At 42.1% G+C, this 23,757-nt stretch overlaps 1 protein-coding gene across 2 annotated transcripts in view; it reads right to left on the bottom strand.

The window, feature by feature from the left end:
- LARGE1 (LARGE xylosyl- and glucuronyltransferase 1) overlaps positions 1-23,757 on the bottom strand; it is a 285,215-nt gene that overhangs the window by 86,179 nt on the left and 175,279 nt on the right. The window lies entirely within an intron of this gene.

Raw genomic sequence — 23,757 nt, 5'->3', positions numbered from 1 at the left:
AATCTTGCTGAAGTCAATGAGACTACTCATGAGCTTTTACACTTCAGCCTATGATTAAGTACTTCACTAAATAAGGTCATTAAATTCAAATTGTAGATGCTTGCTAGGTACTCCTGAAGGTTGTTCTCTCACCTGCAACATATTCCCTTCAGGCTCAAGGCTGGCAAAACAAGTGGCAAAATAACATCCCAATCTGCATATCAGCAATCCTCCCACTAAACTTAAGACATGGGAAATTGATTGATTCAGAACGGAGCTGTGTTTACCCTACTGCTAATGTAGGGAAGAACAGTAGCGTGTTACGGTTCTCAGAAAAAGATGAGATACACAGAAAAGGAAAGGTGTATGAACCTGGCATACCGCAGTGTCTTGCAAAGGTATCTCAGCTTGTTTGGGTAGCAGAAGCCATACAACTGTGTTAACGCAGCGTTTTGTCACTGTGTATTTTTGCCACTTCTCAGTAGGACTAATCAGCCCAACACAGCACTTTGCTAGTGCAGTTAACTAGCTCGGGTACACGTGCATGTGTTGGCCCCCATGGAGACATACCCTAAAGGATTCACATAGCACTTCTAGAAGCTATCAAGCTCTTTTCACTTCTCTCTCCATTCGGCATGTACACCTCAAAGCAGCCCTCTACCCTGCTTCCTATTCCCAAACAGGCTATCAATCATGCTGAAGTGTATGCTAAAGCCATAATGTGGATAACAGACCATTAAAAGCTCAAATGAGACTGCTAAACACATTTCATTAATCATAGCAGAATCCAGTCTTGAACCAGGAGCTATAACTTCGGCAAGCTGGTAATGGAAAGCTTCTTTCTACCCACTTCTAGTGACTGGGAAAGGGAGAACAGCTCGTGAGCTGGTTACCTTAAACCTTTCGCCCTTCCTCCTCTTCCTCAGGTGCACGTGGCCTGTGAGGGTTATATTGCTGGGGAAAAAGAGTGAGTAGAGGATAAAGAAAAAAATAAGAGAGCTGCTAAGAAGAGAGTGTGAATGCTGTTCAGAGAGCCTGGATTCTCAAAGGAGCCAGAACACCTGCAACTCACACTGATTTTAATAAGAGTGCTTCTGAAAAACTGGCCGAACTGGCTCCCTCTCCCTGGCAAGGGGTCTTTATTTAGGGATTTGACAGGATATCAGAAAAGGGACTTTCTTCCTAGGGGTCCAGACCCAGTGCTGATTTTACCGGCATAAAAGCATAGCAGGTAAAAGCTAAAGGAAGCATTGTGAAAAAGAGATGCCCCCGTTACACCACTTCTTATTGTTACATCTCTGGCTTTTCTCAGTAGCTTCCCAAGCCCTTTCCAGGGAAAGTCAGCCGGTTACTCATTCCTTGCTAGGCAATTGGCAGGTTAACAAGAGTTACCTGCCAAGCACATCTGGCTGTTTAACCCACCCTGATGCCACGTGCATCTGCATACTAGCTTAAAGGTGCGGCATACTTTTTATCAGGGAGCAGGTTGGAGAAGGTGGTTCCAGCTGAGATAGGTTGTTTCCTTGAACAGCGGAGACAGAAGACACTATCCATAAAAGACCCTACTTTAATAATTAATTGGAAGAGTGAACATGCCTGAACTAAAAGAACCTATCAGCATGGGGTTCAAGTTTAATTCTAGTGGAGGATTTGAATCAACAAACGTCTTGTGAGGAGGCAAGCTTTTTTACCTTAGCTTCACCTCATTGTGGTCATCCTAAACACCCCAGTTTAGACTTACAAAAGTCTCTTCCAAATGAGTAGAGAAATCAGTTGCTGACATCACTGGATGGAGTTTCCTATGCAATGTTAAAAAAGGGAAAGAAGTGTTGGATGCAGCAACAAGAGCTTTCAAAAACACAGTAGCAGAGGCTTGATTATGCCAGACATCAGTTGCTCTATTTTTGAGCTGATTCCGTTCACAGAGGTATGTATTTGATATCTTACCACATAATTCCCATATACTAAAATGACATAGGTCCTATTCCAATGAGGTATGTCCCAGCTAGGACTCTGGAGCACTACCAATTAAAAGGCAAAAATAATTTCCTATGTTACTAATCCCCTGATTCCTATTATTTGTTGGAGAAAGAGTGGTATTATAACCATACTATTGCTTTTGTTATTTAATGCTGCCTGATTATTTTAAGATCTGCAGTAACTACTGCTCTTACTTATGCCCTGCTAAATGGAGTTAGGTTTAGAGGCTCAAAATGTCCCTGCAATATCCGCCAAAGAACTTTGACCCTACTGTGAAATTTCTTGAACACACTGTGCTTTGTGGCAGGGGCTGGAAACACTCCTAAGAATTTGCAAAATTAAATTCCTGTAAAGTAATTATGTTTCTACAGTCCAATATCTTCCTTCCTCTGTGGGGCTAGGCAGCAGAAGCCTGACCATACCTTGGGGGTGTTTATTAGTATTGCAAGGGGTGTTTATTAGTATTGCGTATTCTAGAAGTATCTAATAATGGGAAAAACTTCATTTCTTTCTCCTTTTTTTAAAGAGTAACCTTTTTGCTCTTATGACTGCTATGAAAAGCAAGGAAGTGTAACATAAGTGAGCCAGACAACAAACAAGAACTACATACTTTCTTTTTTCTTAACATCATGATTTTTAAGTAGGTCTCCTGATCTTTGAGGGTTTTACCATGGTAGGCTATCCCCATTAAGGCAAGTCTCAGGAACTAACCTCTCAAAGTCAGTATTTCAGATCCATATATTCCTTCTCACAGGGGATTTGTTCTCTTATGTGCAGAAGGCTATGACAATACCTTTACTTTCTCTGGCACACCTATATGTATCTTTTCTGATGCCACGGTTTTGCAACAGAAGTGATATTTCCTTGGTAGCCATCAAACGCTCATGCAGCCAGCTGGGATACAATAGAGATAAAGAGATACTGGTCCCATACTGATAGCTAGCTGGCAGAGCTTTTTATACCTGTGTTGTGTGTTAACCCCAGCAGGCAGATAAGCACCACACAGTCCATCATTCACTCCCCCTCAGTGGGATGGGGGGAAGAGAAAAGGAAGAATAAAAGCAAGAAAACTTGGGGGTCAAGATAAAACAAACAACTGTTTAATAAGTGAAGGATAAGTGGAAAAAGAGGGTAGGGAAGAAACAAAACAAGTGATGCCAAGGCTCCTCCTGTGGGTAGACTGATGCCCAGCCAGTTCCCTAGCAAAAGATGGCTAGTCCCTTAAAGCCCCCTGTTTTCCCTTTTATTGCCGAGTCTGACGTTACATGGTATGGAATAGCTCTTCGGTTAGTTCAAGTCATCGGCCCCGCTGTGTCCCCTCCCAGCCTACTGCACACCCTGCGCTCTAGTCACTGGGAGGGCAGAGTGACAAACGGAGAAGGCCTTGATGCTGTGCAACCACTGCTCAGCAAAAGCTAGAACATTAGTCTGCTATCAGTATTGTTTTGGTCAAAAATCTAAACCCCAGCACCATATGAGCTGCTATGAAGAAAATTAACTCTATCCTAGCCAGGCCCAGTACAACCTGACATGTAAAAAGACCCCAACAAACCCCACACAAACTGAAACCACTCAACTACTGTGAACAAAACAAAAAGAGTAACTAACCTGCTTGCTACTACAATGTTGTTTCTGTCAGTTGGGTAACAACCAATTCCTCCTATCTCCTGTCTAATAAAAGGGAAAATATCAAATGCTGCAAGAGGGTAGGATAACTACCTGTAAATACCATTTTTGTTTTCCCCATTAAAAGCACTTGCATGCTGTAAGGACTTCCCCAAATTCCAGCCACCAGCGGAGCTTTACTAATGCAAAATGCTGCACCACACAAAGCTAGCCTGGCATCGTGTGAAACAACTCTTTGGTTTCAAGCAAATGCAAGTTGCAGTTCACCTTATTTAGACTACAGACAGGTAACATCAAGTATTGATGACCAGACTTTTAAGTTACTTCCTGCCCCGCTCAGTCTTCACAACCTACTGCACATGGCTTTCTTTGCTATGGTCTTTTGCCAGACATTTCACAGACCCTCATGAAATGAGGCCCAGGCTTTGAGTGAGGGAGTGAAAATGTTAAGGGAGTTTGGGAAAACGCAGGAAAAATCTCACCACTGTAAGACTGCATGAGTCAGGTAAGGTGTATCAATAATTAAACATTAAAAAAAAAGCAGCAGAACTAGTGTGGATTAGAGGTGCCTCCCAAATATGGGCTGGAACTAATGAGGCTTTTCTTTTGCCATCAGAGAAAGTTTATTACATGTACTTCAAAGGCAGTTGACTTAGTGAGCAGTGGAGGTGGGTCCGACACATCCTTTCCAGTGATGCTCAGCATAAAAGCAGAAGCATTCATAATGGAATGGCTGAACTGGCTGTGAAAATAACAACCCATGATGTGGAAAGTTTTAAGGAGAGGATTAAACCTTAAAATAAAAAGATACGGAAGGCAGGAATGGCATATAAAGTAAAAACAGAATCCTGCAGTTATTTCACAGCTACAAAAAGTGTGTGCTGATGCCATACATGCTTCTCATTTGGAGGTCTGGCCAGGTCCATACATTTTAACCTGTGATACACTGGACTGTTAAAATTCCTCTACTCTCTTCAGCTGAGGCTGCCCAACTGAATGTTAACAGTACTGAAAGTGGGGTAAAAAGCACCCTGTTTACCAGTGTAGGTGTCATTAAACTGAGAGGTATTGCACATACCACCAGACCAGAAATGTTACAGAGAGACCTACAGAGATAACAGTGAGGGTGGGGAAATAAGAAAAAAAAGCCATCCTGGAAAAAGCACAAGTTATTAAGCCTGAGGAATAGAAACCAAAACAGAGTGAAATAGTGAATGGGATGGAAACTGGTGGAAAGCAGTATATTAGAAAATAAAGAGCTATGATCTGTTGTGCTTTTCACAGGAACTGCGAGACAGGAACTGCTTGGTTCTCGTCTCACTTGTGAGGCTCCCTGGCACTGCGTCCCTGCTTGGGGTAGATCCTCCTTCCTCAAATGCCGAGTCTTGCTTGAACTTTAAGAGATGAGAGAGAAAAAGCTCTGGTCAGTGCTGAGAGCAGACGGGCACAGCAGAGCACCTACACAGTACTGGATATCTAAAATGCTCGTAACAGCACTGTACAGCCAGACAAATCTAGCTGTTTCTCTTGCCACCCTGTAGCTAGATCTTGTGATTCACAAGGAGTCGCATCAGTTTGGCAAGTAATTATCAACAGCTGTTGATACTGCAATGGCATTTCAGCAACAGAACTGTGCCACTATAACACAGGCTATAGCGTATGGAATAAATAAAGGAGACCCTTAAACTAGAGCTCAGGCATAAGCAGACAAATCCCATCCTATTCAGAACTAAATGAAAGCTATCACAACTTCTCTTTCATAGTCACCAAATTTATCTACATTTCACAGTTTCCAAAAGTTTTGTTCCTTCATTTTTTTTTAAATTTTAACAGAGTTGCACGGGTTTTTATTTTTCAGAAAAAAACCCTATCTGGATCAACTGTTTTCCTCGTTTTATGTTGAGCATAGATGGTAAGATTACTTCTGGGAGACCTCTGCTGCTCACTCAAGTCTGCTGTCTCAGGAAAAAAACCCACAGTACATCTCACATATACACTGTTTTCTAATTGAAAGCTGGATTCTCATCTCATTTTCACCAATATAAATCGAAGGATAACTTAAATGAAAGTAATGGAGTTACTCTGGATTCAGTGTATGGTAAATGAGACAAGGATCTTGGCCTAATCTCATAAATGGCTCCCTTAAGATCTCCATTAGTAACACTGGGTTTTTAGTGAAAAATGCACCACATTCTTGCGAGATCCCCTGGTGGGGAAAAATGGTATTTTTTAGTACATTAATTCTACACAATTACATTTAAAACTTTTGGTGAGATCTCAGGGGAAACGGTTACAATGTCCTGCTATCTCAATATACTTCCTCATCAACAGCACTTGAAATACATAAAGAAACTCTGCAACAACCGTAACATGTAATTAAATAACTAGCTTCAGGTTGTGTATATTCTAAGTCTGTAAGGGGAAAGCGTGATTCAGCCACACCTGTTTTCCCTCATAAGTATCATTAGTACTAATTACTAACAACTTCACTCATGGCAATCGCTGGATGATATTCAATTGCTTTCAATATATTGCTGAGAGATCCTAATTCCACTTGCAAGGCAGGAAATGGGTATTGGTAATTGGTAAAGGTGCTTCAAGCTTTCGGGGTAATAACACCATTGTGATAGTACTTTATCCTGATTCATCTGCAAGAGTTTGCCTCCTCTTTGCCCTTTGCCAATGGACCCACTATGAACAAGACATCAGAGCTACAAAGATCCTAGGAACAAGCTCATCTTTTGCCTGACAGCTAGGCCAGACAGAGGCAGTCTTTGGAGAGTAAAACAAAAAGTACTAGCTATTTTGGATGTCTTATGAAGCATATCCTCAGTGCATTTTTGCCGAGGTGGACATGTAAGCATGACTTCTTTTTTCTTCCCCAAAGCTCAGCCTTAAATCACAGCTTTCCTGTCTCTGCTTTGAACTCTAGTTGCAACTTCCTTCAGAGTTTATCATTGCTTTTTCAAGCACTGGTCACAAAGGGATGAAAATAATGAAAGGTGCTCTCCAGGTCTCAACACCCTTTCCACAGATTTCAAACCCAATCTTTAGTTCTTAATTTTGACAACCTGGAGACCTTACATATTGTTAGAGAAATGATTAAATATCTTCCTCTTATACCAAGGGATAAATTAAGACTAATCATAACTTGGGATCTCTAAAATCAAATTTCTTCTACTTTAGATTCTGCCTTCCAAGCTTCATCCCAAGAAATTAGTGTTCCCATCTGCTTTCAGTGTGAAAGTCAGAGCTACATAGCAAGGTACCCTAGAGCAATATATTTCAACAAAGTTAGTCCAAGCCTCACTCCAGCAATGGCTCTATGATCATTAGTATACAAGATCTGTTCATGACTGAGTCACCCAGCAGAGCAAATTTGATACATAATCAAATGTGGGCACAGAATGACATTTCTATTGCATTAGCCAGAACACATGATTTGGAGTTTATGCTGACTTTAAGCTTAGTATGGAAAGACAGATGGTATCTGATCCAGGGTAAGGTTTCTCAGAATAGCTAATCCATTAATATTTTGGAACAGAAATGAATCAGTGAATTTATACCAGATTACCACTTAGTGCTAGGTGTCTATGACATTTTGATCCAGTACCAAGATCGCTACTTTTTTTATTTACTGTATCACTAAACAACAACAGCTTTCATCAATAAGTTTCTGCACCTCATAATTTTGTGCTGTTTAGTGGAAGGTGAAGTACAGACCTGGATATCTGGTGAAGTGTGCCTCCCCAGTTCAGAGAGAGTGTGTTCCAGCAAGGAACTGTAGATGGACCTCAGGTGTAGGCTGCTAATGTTTTCAATGCTCTATAGAAAACACATGGCGATGGGAAGATAGGAAAAGAGTCGTAAACCGTAAGAAAGGTGAAAACCAAGGCAGCTCCAATATTGGTGTCACATCTGCAATGACAAAACAGCCCTGAAGCACATGAAGAACTATCGTCACTGAAACGCACTGATACTCAAGTGTAGTGTTTGCTGCCCATGCTTAAGTGGTACTGACTGTACTGGTTAGGTCAGGCTAATGCTGATTATATGTCCTGTATTGCCAATATAGTGAGACTCCCAGGGGAATACAGTGGGTTAGGATAACTTCTCTTTTGTTACAGGGCTGGCAAAGAGCATATTGCAACCTGCAGCTCTTCTTTACCTTTGCTTCACTTAAAAGGAAATCTCCACAAATTCTCTCTGCACAGGTACATATTCCAGATCTAGATCCATCCATGACTTGCTCTGTGGGACTACAATCTCGCTTCTTTATCTGAGCTCGCCTCATACAGCAATCTCAGTCAAGCAAGGCAGGAAAAAAAAAAAATCAGTCATGAAACTAAAGGAAGGATTATTTGTTGATATGGAGGGCTCCATTAAAAATGAAGCTCATATAAGGGGTAACAGCTTCCTTAGCATTAGTACTGGGTAAGGTAGAAGCAATTTTAAAAAGCTTAGGGTATGTCTATTATTTGGTTTGATATTATTGCTCTTTAAGAACACACACATGCATACGTCCTGCTGAACAGTGAGTTTTCTAATTATTAATGAAGTGGAAAAGATCACAGCTTTGAGCATCTCCGCATAGTCCAGCTCTTAAGAAAATTAAGATCTTCTAATCCAGCCATAAAATCCAACTATGAACCACAGAGTTTACAGCAAAAAGAACAGGCTATGGCAGCATGTTCTGCATTAGAGGCAGAAGGATGTCAGAGAATGGATTTGTACTGAATGTAGCTAGTTAGTAAGATTAATGAGTAGAAATCACATTGCACGGTGGTCAGTCTTCAGTAATTAAATTGAAACAGGAACTAATTTCAAGGTGATATAGAAGTCCCTCTGAAGTTTGGCTACAATCTTTTTTCATGGAGTAGAAGTCAACATGTCATCAGGATGTAAAGGAAAAGGAGAAGCAAGTGTTAACATTTAACCTTTGACATATTCATTTGAAATTTCTTGGCTAGAGAAAAGAGTTGAAGAAGTGCAAGGAGGTAATTGTCTCCAATGAATCTTGGTTAGATCAGATGGAACAGGTCTCATCTGGAAACTTCAAGATCATGGAGGGGATTTCCAATACCAAAAAAATGAAGGATAAGGGGCACCCTAAGATGTCATGTCTCTGAGGGAGGCATTCAGAAAGCAGGAAGGAAATCCTGTCGCCCACTAATCATCACTCCCAAGTAGGGCTGAGAAATCCAGAATGGAGCCTGAAGAATTGAGGGTGAAATGAAAGGAAGTAATAGCAGACTTGTCTAGGCTCGCAGAGGGGTAAGTAACCATAAAGCACATTTGAACTTCATGGCATTCTCTGCTGCCTGCTTGTCCTTGGCGAGGGGAACTCTTGCAAGATCCTAGCTGCAAGAAACATGCATATCAGGAATGAAAGGGTTTTTTCATCATTGATGCAACTGATTACAGGAAACTGATACACTTGTGCCTCCCGATAAAAATACTGATCAATAACAATCTCCACAGCTGTCTGGCTATGCTTGTCTATCCTCTTTCCAAGTAAGTTGTCCTAAAATTATGAACCTGTAACAGTGTACTCTGTACTACAATGGTTGCTGGGACAGGGTAAATGGTCTGCAACTGGTCCATAACTTCAATCTGAAGTTTGATAGTAAAGATGCAGAGTAATCTACCAGAAGTTAGGAGAGCTGATATGCTCCAGTGGTCCACTGCTCTAGGAGAGGCAAGTAATGAGTAGATGGAGATGCACATTAGAGGATGGAAAAGCTCTATTACCATTCTTTACAAACACAAGAGACTTTGCAGAGCACAGCTGTCAAAGGTATCACCCAGGGAGAGGGAAAATCCTCAATATAGACAGATCCCAAACAACTTCGGGCTTGCCAGGTCACAATCAACACCCTGAAGCTCACAGGCTATCAGTATGCAGCTGGAACCGGCTCTCAGCGTGAAGCAGTGCTTTGTAAGAGGGCTGCCTCATTCGGCAGTTCTCACTTCAGCCTCCGAATAGTCTCAAGGAGCAGCCCCATGCAGAGAACATTAAAGTAGTCCTGTCTTTTGATAGCTACAACTATCATGACAAGTTGTTTTTATACTAACTCCCTGGTACATACTCTAAACCCTAACTCCTGTTTTGCTGTGTTTTTGTTTGAGTATTTACTCATGTAGACTGATTAGCCAGCCCTGCTCTAAGCTTAATACTTCTGACTCCAAGTTAAGCAACAGGAATTTACTTTTTCTCTGTTTTCAATCAACCATGACCCCAGATTTTCTTCCTGGATTTAAGTATATGCCTCATTTTTATTGTTTATTATGTCATTCTGACACTTTATGGAACCCCTGTAGTGTACTGTGATATACCTGCAAAAAGGCCAGTGTTAAAGACGCTATGTGAAGAGGAGAGGAAAAAAAAGATTCTCATAAAAACTGTCACCCACAACAGCACGTTTCTATGGTAATACAGGACTGCTTTAGGTTGTTATGGCAACTAAACCTTTAAAAGTAATAGCATAAAACCAATGCAAAAAAAATCACAAAAATGGAACTTCATCACTGCTTTTCTCAATTTTAGAAGTCATTCTCAGCCCTCCTACCCCCCACAAAGACTAGATTGGGTGTTACAGTGATCAAAACTCTTTAGGAAGAGGAAGAAAACCACTTGGTTTCATGGCAATGGGTGTCCAGAGCCTCCTTACCACTCTCTTTTAGAAACAAGGACTAGAAGTGCTGGTCCACAAGCAGAGCTCTTGCCCTGTAGACCAAAACAGATAAAAAAGTGGTAACAATGACAGTAGGACTAATTGCTGACTGCAGCCAAGCAGGGATGATATCTGCATTACCCACGTTGCGGGAGGGACAGGCCAAAATTACACTGAATTAAATGCTGGGTTAGCTCCTTAATGCTACTGTGTACTTCATTACTTCCTTGGCAAGTTTTTTCTTACAGTCAGATGCTGCTGCCAAGGAAATGCAGAAATTTTCCAGGTACATACACTTGCTTCTATATAGCTCCACAGAAATTTACTGTGATATATGACATTTCTAGCTAATTTCAGACAGGTTTTAAGATAAATAATCTTGACTAACTTGGGATGTGTTGCCACTTCTCCCCCTGCCTATTCTTTCTTTCCTGCTCAGTATCCTGTATATTCACTCCCACTTCCCATCTCCACACTGTATTCTCATTTACCTACCAGTTATGCCCACTTCCTATTATTACATTTGAAAGAACTATAGGATCATGAGAATGGAACTGACAGTGTGCAAACATCCTCTTCTAATTCTGCCGCGGTGCCTCAAAACTCGTACCCCAGCAGCGCGTCCCTTTGCTGCCCTGCTTATGCACTTCAGCCTTCACGCACGTCAGACCTGGCTGAGGTCACCCAACTCTTTTTACTTGTGACCCATATCAGGGGTCTAGAGTTGAAAGGAGAGCATATTTAAAGATTGCTCCTCCAACTATTCACATCTTTTTTTAGTTAGCTTATGAAAGAAGCTGTAAGTTCAAAGCAGGAATGTTTATGTAAATCAGGGAATACAGGAGCTAGACTGATGTAAGTCAGCGTCATCCTGTTCAGTCCAATGTTTTATAAAGCTAGTTTATAGCAGCCGAGATGTGCTCGCTCAGGATCTTAGGCCACAAGTGTAACAATATTCAGTAGTATTTCTTAGTAGTATGGGAAAGTGCCTGAATCTCCAAACACAGTAAAAACTGGTGCCAATATGACTCTGAAGCAGGTTGGCAAAAAGCCTGTAGACAGCCCTACAGAATGCCACTTGGCACCTGCAATAATCGTATCCTGAAGCATTCCTGAAGGAAATATTATTACTGTCTATTAAACATAACATGTGCAGGAAGACATGGTAATGCCATCAATTAATGAAGTTCAGGAGATCCTGAGCCAGTTTCAGTAAGTTGCTGTGAGCATAAACTGGCAGACATTTTGTGTTGATGACAGAAGAGTAGCAGCATTGAGTCAGCCAAGGACAACTTTTGTCTGAGAAAAAGTACGACGGCTCACTTCACGGTAGGGCTTTGGTCCTGCTTAAAGTTACGTGTCTCAGAAGGGCAGAAGCAGTAAGCGTGTGCTAGGTCTGCAGCCCTGGGACAGTTCATGGTCTGGCTTATTTGTCAACAGCACCACCGAACAACACCTTCTTTGCTATACGCCTCCACCTCTGTTGCCATCAGACAATTCTCTTGGTGTGACAGAATAGCACTTATTTGACAGCTCCTCCAGTCCTTAAGCAGATAGAAAAAACCACTACATCCCCAAGCACGGACGTAAGTAGCTTCAGGGTTTCATTTAGTTGTGCCAGTAGTTAATGGCTCTCGAGAAGCTGTTCTGCTGACAAGTTCAGTCCCAGATCCAGAATGAATCCCAGAATGAATCCCAGAACCACGAGGACCAGAAGCAGCTGACACAAGGGCTCATCTTACACCCAGGCAGGAACAGCATCAGCTTAGATCTTGAGACCCTTTTAGGGATTCAGGCAGTGCAAAAGGAAACATAAATTGGTCTGGATCTTCAACCAGAAAATGCCGACTGTGCACCTCTTTTACTGACAGGAACTTGCACACCATTTACTGCAGCTATGAATTTTGCACTTCAGGTCCAAAATCTTTTCAGGACCAGCCCTTGTGCAATGGAGGGTGTTACTGATCATCACACTTGACACTTGAGCCCAAACTATGAGTTCCACTGTGACTAAATGCAGGAAATAAAATAAAAATACAGAAAAGCTGTGGAGACACTTGGTCCCTGAGTTTTACTGTATGTTTATCAATCACCTTTCGGTGTGTATATATATCTGGAAGGGCTGGGACAAAAATATTTTTATTGTTAGCAGTGTCTCAAAGCACAAAAATTATTTACCTTGAGGAAGGAGTCAGAGGAAGAAAAGCTCCTTCGTTCAATTAAACTGCTTGGCCCATGCTGAATACAAGCTAGAGATTACTGCAAAGAACATGGAGTAGAGCAAGCTTGAGATTTAAGTAAAATAAAGACACTTGGGAGACGCAGAGTGAAGCAGGCCATTACAGACATACGTAATTCTTTCTTCTGGCTTGAGGGTTAAAATAAGGGGCTCAAACATCCCTGTTTCTCTAGATTGCTTGGAAAAAGGAAGCCTGTGAGGTTTCTACTATTTCCACAAAATTGGATTATTGATTTCGTTTACCTGTCTAACTTTTAGTTCATGTAACTGTCCCCAGTTTTGCTCATGGTGCATTTGTACACAGCCTTAGTGCAGTTTAAACCAATAAATTGGTTTCATTTTATACGCTCTTTTCCCTCTTCCCTCATTGTGAAGAGAGCAATACCATGCACTCATCCTGCTGATGGGACAATCATACCATTGACCTCTGGGCAATACATTCTACCTTCCAGCTTGAGCCTGTGAGACAGATATCGCCTATGCCACTTTACCCTATGCAAATCCATGTGCTGCCAAGGACAGTATTACAGACATAATTTGCAGCATGAAACCAAAAAGGTGAAACCTTGGATGAGAGCTTTGTAATTGGAAATGGGGCCTTAGGTCCTTAAAAATATGGATCGCTAATGCAGAACAACACAGGCTCAGAGAATATGCCTGGTTCAGAGAGGGAGAAAACAGAGTATCAAGTTATTACAATGCATGTCACAGAGAACTGTGAAAAGTGTATGTGCTTGATAGATTGCATGTGATTAGAATGAAGGCCTTAGGCACGGAAACCTATCTATTAAATATCATTCTTTCTTTAGTCCTAGTAATATAACTATCAAACCTTAGAGTAAACTTCATTTGTTAGGTGAATGACCCATGTGTCTCATTTGCTTGGTTTTTTCACACATGCAGAGGTGAATCATCATTACACATTATTAATTGGAATGATGGACAGGTTGCCACTCCCTCCATATTCACTGCCTGCTCACGCACGTGCTCTGCTTTACTGTCACCTAGGGAACACGGAGTAACTGGCCAGAGAGATTAGTACATGGACTTAATTTGTGTGCTCCACCCAAGAAGACTGGCAGACATTTGGGTTTGGGGATTTTTAATAGCCATCTAAAAAAAATACAATTAAACAAGTTGTGAGTTGACAGGGCAGGGGTACTGAATGTATCTGAGGAGGAGCATGTCTGTAATTGCACAAGAAAGTGAAGAGATTGCAGGAGAAAATGATCAACCCAAAACATTTATCGGTGGACAGCAACTCCTGACTGATTTCCCCTTTTTAGTTGGGAGTGAGGGGTTATTATTATTTTCCTCCTCAGTTTGTTCCCACCCTCTGTTCTCATAGGTTTTCATTTCAGCACAGCCTACTGGCATCCCGTTCCCAGAAATGCACTTTTCCTCTGCCAAGAACAAACATGCAAAGCAGAAATGCTCCTTCTCCCAGTGTGTACCCTCTGGGAGCTGGATTTCCTAGCTTTTGGAAAATCACAGCTTCTGCTAGTGAAGGGAGATGGGGATATGCACTTTGCTCCTCTGATGCCGTGCTCTGCCCAGATTTCTCTCAATAAATATTTGCAAGGCAATTCAAAAAGCTCTAGGTCCATTATCCACAGCTGGAGTACTTAAGATTAATAGAATTAAAGTCTCTTTAAAAAATCCTGAAGAAAGAGCTCAGAGGAGACAGGAACTGGTTTTTGCTTGAACACCGTCTGAGTCATACCATGTTTAGTTTGGGTGTTTGATACATCATAGCATCTAAGCCAAAAAGACAGCTGTAGAATGAGCGGCAGGTTAACAAAGACTGGAGAAAATTAATGCAGAAAAAGCACTAGATTAATGTTGAGAAGGTAGAAAAAAGTCCTCAAAATTGCAGTGTTGCCAACAAGATTTTATTACAAATCTCGTAGTATGTAGTGGGGTTTTATTCTGAGAACTCCAGTTGTGGAATCAAAAGATGACAAAAGAAGATCAGCTTTCATTTTTAATTAAAACGTTCCTAGCCCCCATAAGAAAAAGCTTGAAAACATGACCAAAGGGTATCCCTTGGAAATCAAAACAGAAAAATAAAGAACCCAAATTTTTTATTTTATTTTACTTTAGTTTAGAATTTCCCCAACCATGAGTTATATCCAATTTCTATGCACTGTTGGCCTTTCACCTCTAAATATTTCTGCCTGGTGGCAGAAACAGACAAAGAACCATTCAGCTAAAAAATAACTACAGATGTTTCAGAAACTGCAGCCATTCCATTTTGGCAGCAATTCATAATCAGAATTTTCTGATTATGTCCGTTGTAACATTAAACCCCCTAAACTAGAATATGCACATGATGATCTATATAATAAACTCTCTTCTCTGGAGCTCATTTACTGAGGTCAACTTTCTTACATACTAGAACACCATAGCAAAGCAAACTGCAATCAGGGGGAAAAAAAAAAAAGAACAGGGAAAAAAAAAGAACTTCCAGCCAGTCAGCTTACACGACAAGAAATATGGAGATACAGCAGTGTTTTTCCCTAGATCCACACATTCAGTAAGTCCCACCTCTTTGCTTGATCCCTTCCTAATTAATATCAGCAAAATTAACCTCCAATCACAGTTAGAAACTTGTGTTTTCCAAATATCCTAAATCTTTACTTTTTTTTTGGTTCTTCACCAAGATAAATCAGTGTTCACTCCTGTAGTTTCACACACAGATGACAACAGCAGCATTAAGAGACAGAGGAGCACGACACACCCCAACATTTGTATCAGCTATAGCTAACAAATAGGATTCTTTATCAATGAAGTTTCAAAGCTTTTGCAGCAGAAAAGAAGAAAACACCACGATACAACAACCAGGAATAGAAAATCTTAAGCAGGTAGAGTCTTCACAGGGACCTTTTCAAACAGAAAATGTATTTCATTTGTGGAATAACCCTAGGATGAGCTATGTACTGTAGTCTAACCATTAAACACTTAGACAAGTCTTTCAGAAACTAACAGATGTTCCTTTTATGAGCAAAGACAAGTGTCATTCGGCCTTTTTAGACACCTATAAAAATTCAGATAATTTTAAGCTATTTTAATAGCTGCCTGGCAATTTTATTAATACACTCTGCTACAATGTGATCCTGTTTCCTTCACAAAAGGACTGACTCATACCATCAATTTTTACACACACTAAGGTGCACTTTGCTAATGCTTTCCTCTTGATTAGTAAGAAAAGAAAACGTATTGTACTGACCAGAAGGAACAGAAAGATCTCTGCAGGATTTAACACAAACTGTCTCAGCCCACAGAGATCCTGTCTCAAAATGATCTGTGGAAGCTTTAATGATTTACTCAGTGTAAACTGACAGACTGAACTACAGAACCTGCCCAGAATCAATTCTGTGGCTCAAATCCTGGCTGCAGCCATAGGAGACAATTAATTTTAAATTTTAATCTTGGCAACAACTGAATATTTTACATCATCACAAAAAGAGCATACCTATAATAAGTACAATCTTTGCAGAAGAAGAGCCTAGGTCTATGACAGGTATAGTTTATTAAAACGGGGCTTCACTGACAGAGCCAAATTCAGGGAAATTTATACAGCACCTGCTGACTCTGCCTGACTCTCACCAGTGCCATCAGCATCTCACTTTCTGGCCCACTAAATTCACACACAAATGAAAAGTTACACATGCATTTGATATTACAAACGTATGCATAATAGTTCTTGTAGGAATATCATTACTAAACCACCTACACAAGATGTTGAATTTCGTGATGGTTGTGATTTTTTTGTTTGTTTGTTTGCTCTTTTTCCTGAAAAAGCTGCAAAAATAGCATGAACCTAGATTGTTACCTCAGGCATTCTGCAGAGCAATATGCCAAAGCACCGACATACTGAGTGTTTGCAAATTTTAAGTTTGGGACTGACTATGTGCCAATCCCTCTTCAGCTGTGGGCACTTGATCCTGCACCAAAATCGCTGTTGACCTTTTCTGGTATTTATGATGTCAGTATGGATTTTTATCATTGTTTGAGCTCCTGACACAAAGCAAACAGCTTCTATAGCATGTTTTTATTCATGCAAAGTATGAATATGGGAATCTCAGTCTTCCTATCAAGCTTGCCATTTCTCCTTCTTGGATGCTCGGTTAATGGAGGTAGGTGATTCTGCCTGATTGCCTTCATCAGCTTTCCAGAGAAGACTTATTTGCACAGATGAACACTAATTGTAGCTTATATCCTCTGGAAGACTTAATCTACAACTAGAGTTATTTGAAATACACTAGTTAGGTACAACCCAGTCTCTATTGTTTAAGGTACTTAAAGTCACCGAGGCGATCAGCTCCAGCCCAGGCGCATTCCACAGCGGAGTGGGGAATCGTGGCGTTCGGGGCAGGGGGTTCCTGAGCTGGGGAAACCCCCGGGGAGCGCAGAGACCCGCCGGGAATCGGCAGCTCTCACGAAGGAGAGTGGCTGATGAGGCACGGGCAGGGCCCTGGTCCTCTTCGGGGACTTCCATCACCCCGATATCTGTTGGAGGGACAACAGCTTCATGTCCGAGTGGAGAGCAGTGCCAAGTGGCGTTCCTCAGAGGTCAGTATTAGGACCGGTGCTGTTTGAGATCTTTGTCAGTGACATGGACAGTGGGATTGAGTGCACCCTCAGCAAGTTTGCCGACGATACCAAGGTGTGTGGTGCGGTCAACACACTGGATGCCATCCAGAGGGACCTTCACAGGCTTGAGAGGTGGGCCCATGCGAACCTCATGAAGTTCCAACAAGGCCAAGTGCAAAGTCCTGCACATGCGTTGGGGCAATCCCAAGCACAAATACAGGCTGGGTGGAGAACAGATTGAGCGCAGCTCTGAGGAGAGGGACTTGGGGTACTAGTGGATGAAAAACTGAATATGACCCAGCAATGTGTGCTTGTAGCCCAGAAAGCCAACTATATCCTGGACTGCACCAGAAGAAGTATGGCCAGCAGGTCGAGGGAGGTGATTCTGCCTCTCTACTCAACTCTTGTGGACCAACCTGAGTACTGCTTTCAGCTGTGGGGCCCCCAACCCAAGAAGGACATGGACCTGTTGGAGCGAGCCCAGAGGAGGGCCACCAAGATGATGAGAGGGCTGGAGCACCTCTCCTATGAAGACAGGCTGAGAGAGTTGGGGTTGTTCAGCCTGGAGAAGAGAAGGCTCCAGGGAGACCTTACAGAGGCCTTCCGATGAGGAGAGGCTCTTTAACAGGGAGTGTAGTGACAGGACAAGGGGTAATAGCTTTAAACTGAAGGAGGGTAGATTTAGATTAGATGTAAGGAAGAAGTTCTTTACAGTGAGGGTGGTGAGGCACTGGAAGAGGTCACCCAGAGAGGTTGTGGCTGCCCCATCCCTGGCAGTGTTCAAGGCCAGGTTGGATGGGGCTTTGAGCAACCTGGTCTAGTGGAAGGTGTCCCTGCCCATGGCAGGGGGGTTGGAACTAGATGATCTTTAAGGTTCCTTCCAACCCAAACCAGTCTATGATTCTATGAAAATATTCATCGTATCAGCTAGCTGGAATAACAAGTAGTAGTAGGACATCACTGTTCAATATAGCCTCTGAGTTACAACATGTATTTAGAAATACCATAATGCCCTTAGATGTGGCATTCAACACAGAGTCCCTCAACACTGATCTCAACAGGGATTACTGAGGTCTCATCTGAGGGTCTCAGCTGTGACTCATACATAGCAATGGCCTAAAGGAACCAGGCAGACACAAGAATTGTCACCTGACACTACATAAAGACCAAAGACCATCTCTTGCTATTTATAGATACAGCACCCAGCACAAAGAGACTGTGATCCTGATTGGAACTGCAACCTGTAACACAAATAATTATGACAACAATTGTACTTGGGTCCGAAATATATTCACAATACTGTTTACAATAAATGCTCTTGAGAATCTGTATTTAACATACAGTTGAAGTCAAAATCAGAAGTTTGAAAAAAAGAACCCGCATTTCAGTACCAAGCATTTGTGTGAGCAAGAATAAAAAAACAATTAGCTGATGTGGCCTTTAAAAGAACTTTAAGATTGATGGCAGAGAGCATAGCTTTGGACTGGTTCTTTTCTCAGAAGAATTCACAAAATTTCTGCAATAAAAGCATATTGGTTACACTAATCCTTGCTGTCTGAAACACTTTGCAGCACTTCATCCAAGAATGCGTATGATCTACAGACCCACTCTTCTGCCCTTAGGCTAGATGCTTTCTCAAGTTTAGAACTGTCAAAATCCAGTGAAAGATGAATAGAAAACATAATCGGTGTCAACCAAGTCACAGAAAACATGCATGACAAGTTATCTTCACCAGACTGGCTGCAGACTCACACCTTTGAAGTCAATATTTTGGAGGTATATATTTGTCCTAGAGAAACAGACTGCTTATCTTTGGGAGAGCAAGAGAGAATGAGGCTAAAGCAGAAACATCCAAATCCCAGCTGAGAAGCTGGTTCTGACTCTTGAAATTTAAGTTACTGGTTCCCAAAGACATATTTATGCATAGAGATTGAAGCTTGCATATAGAAGGAATAATAATTATACAACCCCCAGTAACTGCTATGAGAAATTTATAAATGTTACATTGCTTGAGACACTGTTTCAGGCTACCAAAGAGAGGTGTGAATTTCTCCCAGAGCCTAAGGTTGCCACTTGAAAGAAGAGATTTTCAAATAAAATCACGTACGTACAGCCCTTATTTGTGCACGCAGTTACAGCATAGTTGGGTCATTTATTGTAAGGGCGTATACAATGAGCTTATCAGAAAAGGGCAGAAGAGCAATAATTTACAAAGGAATCCTACTCTCTTTTTTTTTCATCTACACAGCAAATGTAATAGTAGCTTTACCACCTAAAATATGAAGTTACTATGTAAGGGTCTTTCAGCAGCTCTTAAGATGACTGGAAGAAGAACCTTTGCAGAACAAGGATACTGGGTATCGCAGGTGCTATTTAAAACATACTTTGGGCCTTTTACACAGCAAATTGAACCTGGTTAAACTGCAAGACAATCCTGAATCTGAGTTTCTTCCAAGCGTGGTGTCCTAGAAAAAGGGAATCTGAGCTACTGGTCTCTCTTTGTCACTATTTTTGTTGGGAAGAAAAGTCTTCCTGGGCACAGAAAGAATTGCAGACTCTAGGACCTTCTCTCTCTTTATCTGTGTGGCCGTAATTTGGAAGAGGCTGTGCTGGACTGCCTTATCAGTTATCCTGCAGCAACCCACAGAAGGAAGCTCTTGTCTTTCCTGCACTGATGTGAAAAGTTCTTCTGCTTGTCAAACAACATCCTGGTGCAAGCAGGTTTATAATGGCCACTTCTAGTGAACAGCTGGGTCTTTGAACATTTGTAGGAGAGCCTGTGGGTCTATAGCTGCCCTCCAAGCTGGGCTTGGGTACACCTTCAGGCTTCTTTTGGAGAGTAGAAATTCCCTTCATAGGGGTTTTATTTCTCTTCTGTTTAAGTAATATTTCAACAAACACACTAGACTGCCCCAAAGAAATCTTCATTAACTTACTTGGGACTTCTGAGGGAGAAACAAGGAGGGGATTAAAACATTAGTTTAAAACCAGATCCTTTAGAGGAATATTTGGGGCTAATGACATGAGACATCCTTTGCATCTTTAGTAATGCTGGCAGGAAAAATAAAAAGACACTGAGGACAAATTGAGAATCACTGTATGATTTAAACCAAACTTTTACAAAGCAGTAAAAGAGCTACAGTATCTCTCCAACTTACTTGCCCTTGCTTTCCAGGATGATCCATTTCCATTGAGTCATAGAATCATAGCATCATTTAGGTTGGAAAAGACCTTTAAGATCATCAAGTCCAACCATTAACCTAGCACTGCCAAGTCCATCACTAAACCACGTCCCTAAGCACCACATCTACACGTCTTTTAAATACCTCCAGGGATGGTGACTCAACCACATCCCTGAGCAGCCTGTTCCAGAGCTTGACAACCCTTTCAGTGAAGAAATTTTTCCTAATATCCAATCTCAACCTCCACTGGCACAACCTGAGGCCGTTTCCTCTTGTCCTATAGCTTGTTACTTGGGAGAAGAGACCGACACCCACCTCACTACAACCTCCTGTCAGGTAGTTGTAGAAAGTGATAAAGTCTCCCCTTATCCTCCTTTTCTCCAGGCTAAACAACCCCAGTTACCTCAGCCGCTGCTCATAAGACTTGTGCTCCAGACCCTTCACCAGCTTCGTTGCCCTTCTCTGGACACGCTCCAGCACCTCAGCACCCTTCTTGTAGCGAGGGGCCCAAAACTGAACACAGGACTCGAGGTGCGGCCTCACCAGTGCCGAGTACAGGGGAACGATCACTGCCCTAGTCCTGCTGGCCACACTATTTCTGATACAGGCCAGGATGCCGTTGGCCTTCTTGGCCACCTGGGCTCACTGCTGGCTCATATTCAGCTGGCTGTTGACCAACACCCACTGGCCATTTTCTGCTGGGCAGCTTTCCAGTCCCTCTTCCCCAAGCCCGTAGCGCTGCATGGGGTTGTTGTGACCCAAGTGCAGGACCCAGCACTTGGCCTTGTTGAACCTCATACAGTTGGCCTTGGCCCATTGATCCAGCCTGGCCAGATCCCTCTGTAGAGCCTTCCTACCCTCAAGCAGATCAACACTCTTGCCCAGTTTGCTGTCACCTGCAAACTTACTGAGGGTGTACTCAATCCCCTTGTCCAGATCATTGATAAAGATATTAAACAGAACTGGTCCCAGTACTGAACCCTAGGGAGCACCACTTGTGACTGGCCGCCAACTGGATTTAACTCCATTCACTGCAACTCTTTGGGCCTGGCCATCCAGCCAGTTTTTTACCCAGCAAAGGGTTCACCCATCCAAGCCATGAGCAACCTGTTTCTCCAGGAGAAGGCTGTGGGAAATGGTTGTCAAAGGCTTTACTAAAGTCTAGGTAGACAACATCCACAGCCTCTCCCTCATGCACTAAGCAGGTCACCTTGTCATAGAAGGAGATCAGGTTAGTCAAACAGGACCTGCCTTTCATAAACCCATGCTGACTGGGCCTGATCCCCTGGTTATTTTATTTCCAGCAGACATCTGTTAAGTTGAAGTCCCCCACGAGAACAAGGGCTAGAGATTGTGAGACTTCTCCCACCTGCTTATAGAATATTTCATCTGCTTCTTCATTGTGGTTGGGTGGTCTTTAACAGGCTCCTACCATGGTATCTGCCTTGTTGGCTTTCCCCCTGATTCTTACCCATAAAAACTCAACCCTGTCATCACCATCATCACGCTGATCTTTGCCTAATGGGACTGCACCCTATGATATAGGCTGGAGAACAAGCTTGGGCTTGGACTCTTTCATTTCTCTGTCCTCCCCAACATTTAGGATCACTATTTTGGGCATATGTACCTTCCAAAGTCCTCTCCCACCCTGCTCAACTCCTGGGGCTATGGGATTGTCGCATTAATTCTTTCTTTGTGCATGGCTGTCTGGGACATGAGCAGATGTAGACACTGACCAATTTACTGCCAGGATTAAAAAATTGTGGAGAAGCCAGTGGTCAGCTGGAATTAAAAAGATAGACTGGACAACTTACAAAATCACACATTTGGGAGTTGTGATACATATGTTATGAGGGCTGGCAGTAGCACAGGAATTCTGTCTCCATGTGTAAGTTAGAGCTTTTCACAGCTATGATCAGCTGAACAACCTTGCCTAGCTCTATGGAGACTGACTTACACCCACTTTTTTACTTCCAGTAATTATCCTTCTCCATGTTTCCATATTTTCTGTCTGCATTTTTTTCAATCTTGGGCCTGCCTCTGCTCTGTATTCCTTTCTTTACCTGCAGTCTTTACGCTTGGTTTCTTTCCCCAGTAAAAAAAAAGCGACTTCCATTGAAACTATGGCAAAAAATATAAGCAAGGAGATGATTCCCCTCATTGTCTCAGTTCAGATTTTGCTGTCATTGACCATGCAGTGCTCTATGCCCAAGTTCAGTTTATACACATTTCTTTAGCTGCTACATCATGCTAATACACCATATTCAGTAAAACATTACTAGTAAAGGGACAACAGCACACAACGAGAGAGTACAACAGCACGGCATTACTCCCTATGCATACATTTATGTAAATTATGTTGTCAAGGTATATGTTTACATGAAACTCAAGGTTCAGGGTAGGGAAAGGCTCGGTGAAGAAGTTTCAACAGTACCTGAAAAGGAAGAAAAACTTTCTATTCCTTAAGAAAGCCAGTTTGTGAATAGTTCAGTTAAGTAAGAAGGTGATTGCTTCTGGCCTGCTGAAGGGACATCAGTGTATCCAGAGAGGGGAAAGGAAGGAAATGCACGGAGAAGCCGAGCACTAGAACCCAGTCCTTGACTGTAGAGCTGAAGATAGTAAGGTCCTGCCCGTTAGCTGGGTACTCGCAAAGGCAAAGAGGCCTTGGGGATTTCAGCATGGGATAAGTACAGTAAATGCGCTCTCTTTTCTGTCACCTTTCTAACAGAGTGGTACGCTTTCGCTTCTGTAAATAAATACTCCCATTTGCTTAGGCTGACTTTGCTTGAGGTGATTTTAAGAAAGCTGATGATATGCATCAAGGTTACACTTTTACGGGGCTGTAAACCTTCAAACCAGGATACTGGAATGCCTCTGTGCTTACCAGGACTGCAATACATATTCTGAGGGCAAGAGGAGAACAATAGGGCACGTCTCTGACTCTGAAAAGTTGAAAACACTGGAGCCTGGGAGAATTAAATGGTTTTAGCAGTGTGTTAGCCAGGAAAGTGCTCTGGCTTGTGACAGGGTAGTGGGGAACATTTTTGTGATCATCTCCTTACACAGTCACTCTGAAAGTCTCCTTTCTTGGTCAAACTATCAAGGAAATTTTCAAGGAGCTTTAGGAAGTGGCGATAGGTAGAGAAAACTACTTTAGGTGGATACTTCAAATCCAGAACCCTTTATCAACTCATTAAGAGGAGCAAGCAGTAACTCATTTCTATTCACATGTATAACTGCCCCCTTCATCCTCCTCCCTGGTCCAAGTATGATCCTAACTTCATTCATTTTCAGTGGTAACATGGACAAGTTACACTGAAAGTAATAATCAGGTTTAATTAATAAAAAGTAATATAAAACAAGTTCTTTCAAGTATTGAATACCAACAGGTACTGGAAGGGTACACCACTACAGCATCCTCGTAATTCTTTATCATCTACTGTATTGTCAAGCCCTCACCTATCGCAAATAATTAGACCAA

Source organism: Buteo buteo, chromosome 19 (genome assembly GCF_964188355.1).
Source record: "Buteo buteo chromosome 19, bButBut1.hap1.1, whole genome shotgun sequence".
Lineage (NCBI taxonomy): Eukaryota > Metazoa > Chordata > Aves > Accipitriformes > Accipitridae > Buteo > Buteo buteo.
Note: the sequence above shows the minus strand (reverse complement) of the source record. Positions and strands in the feature narration are given on the sequence as shown.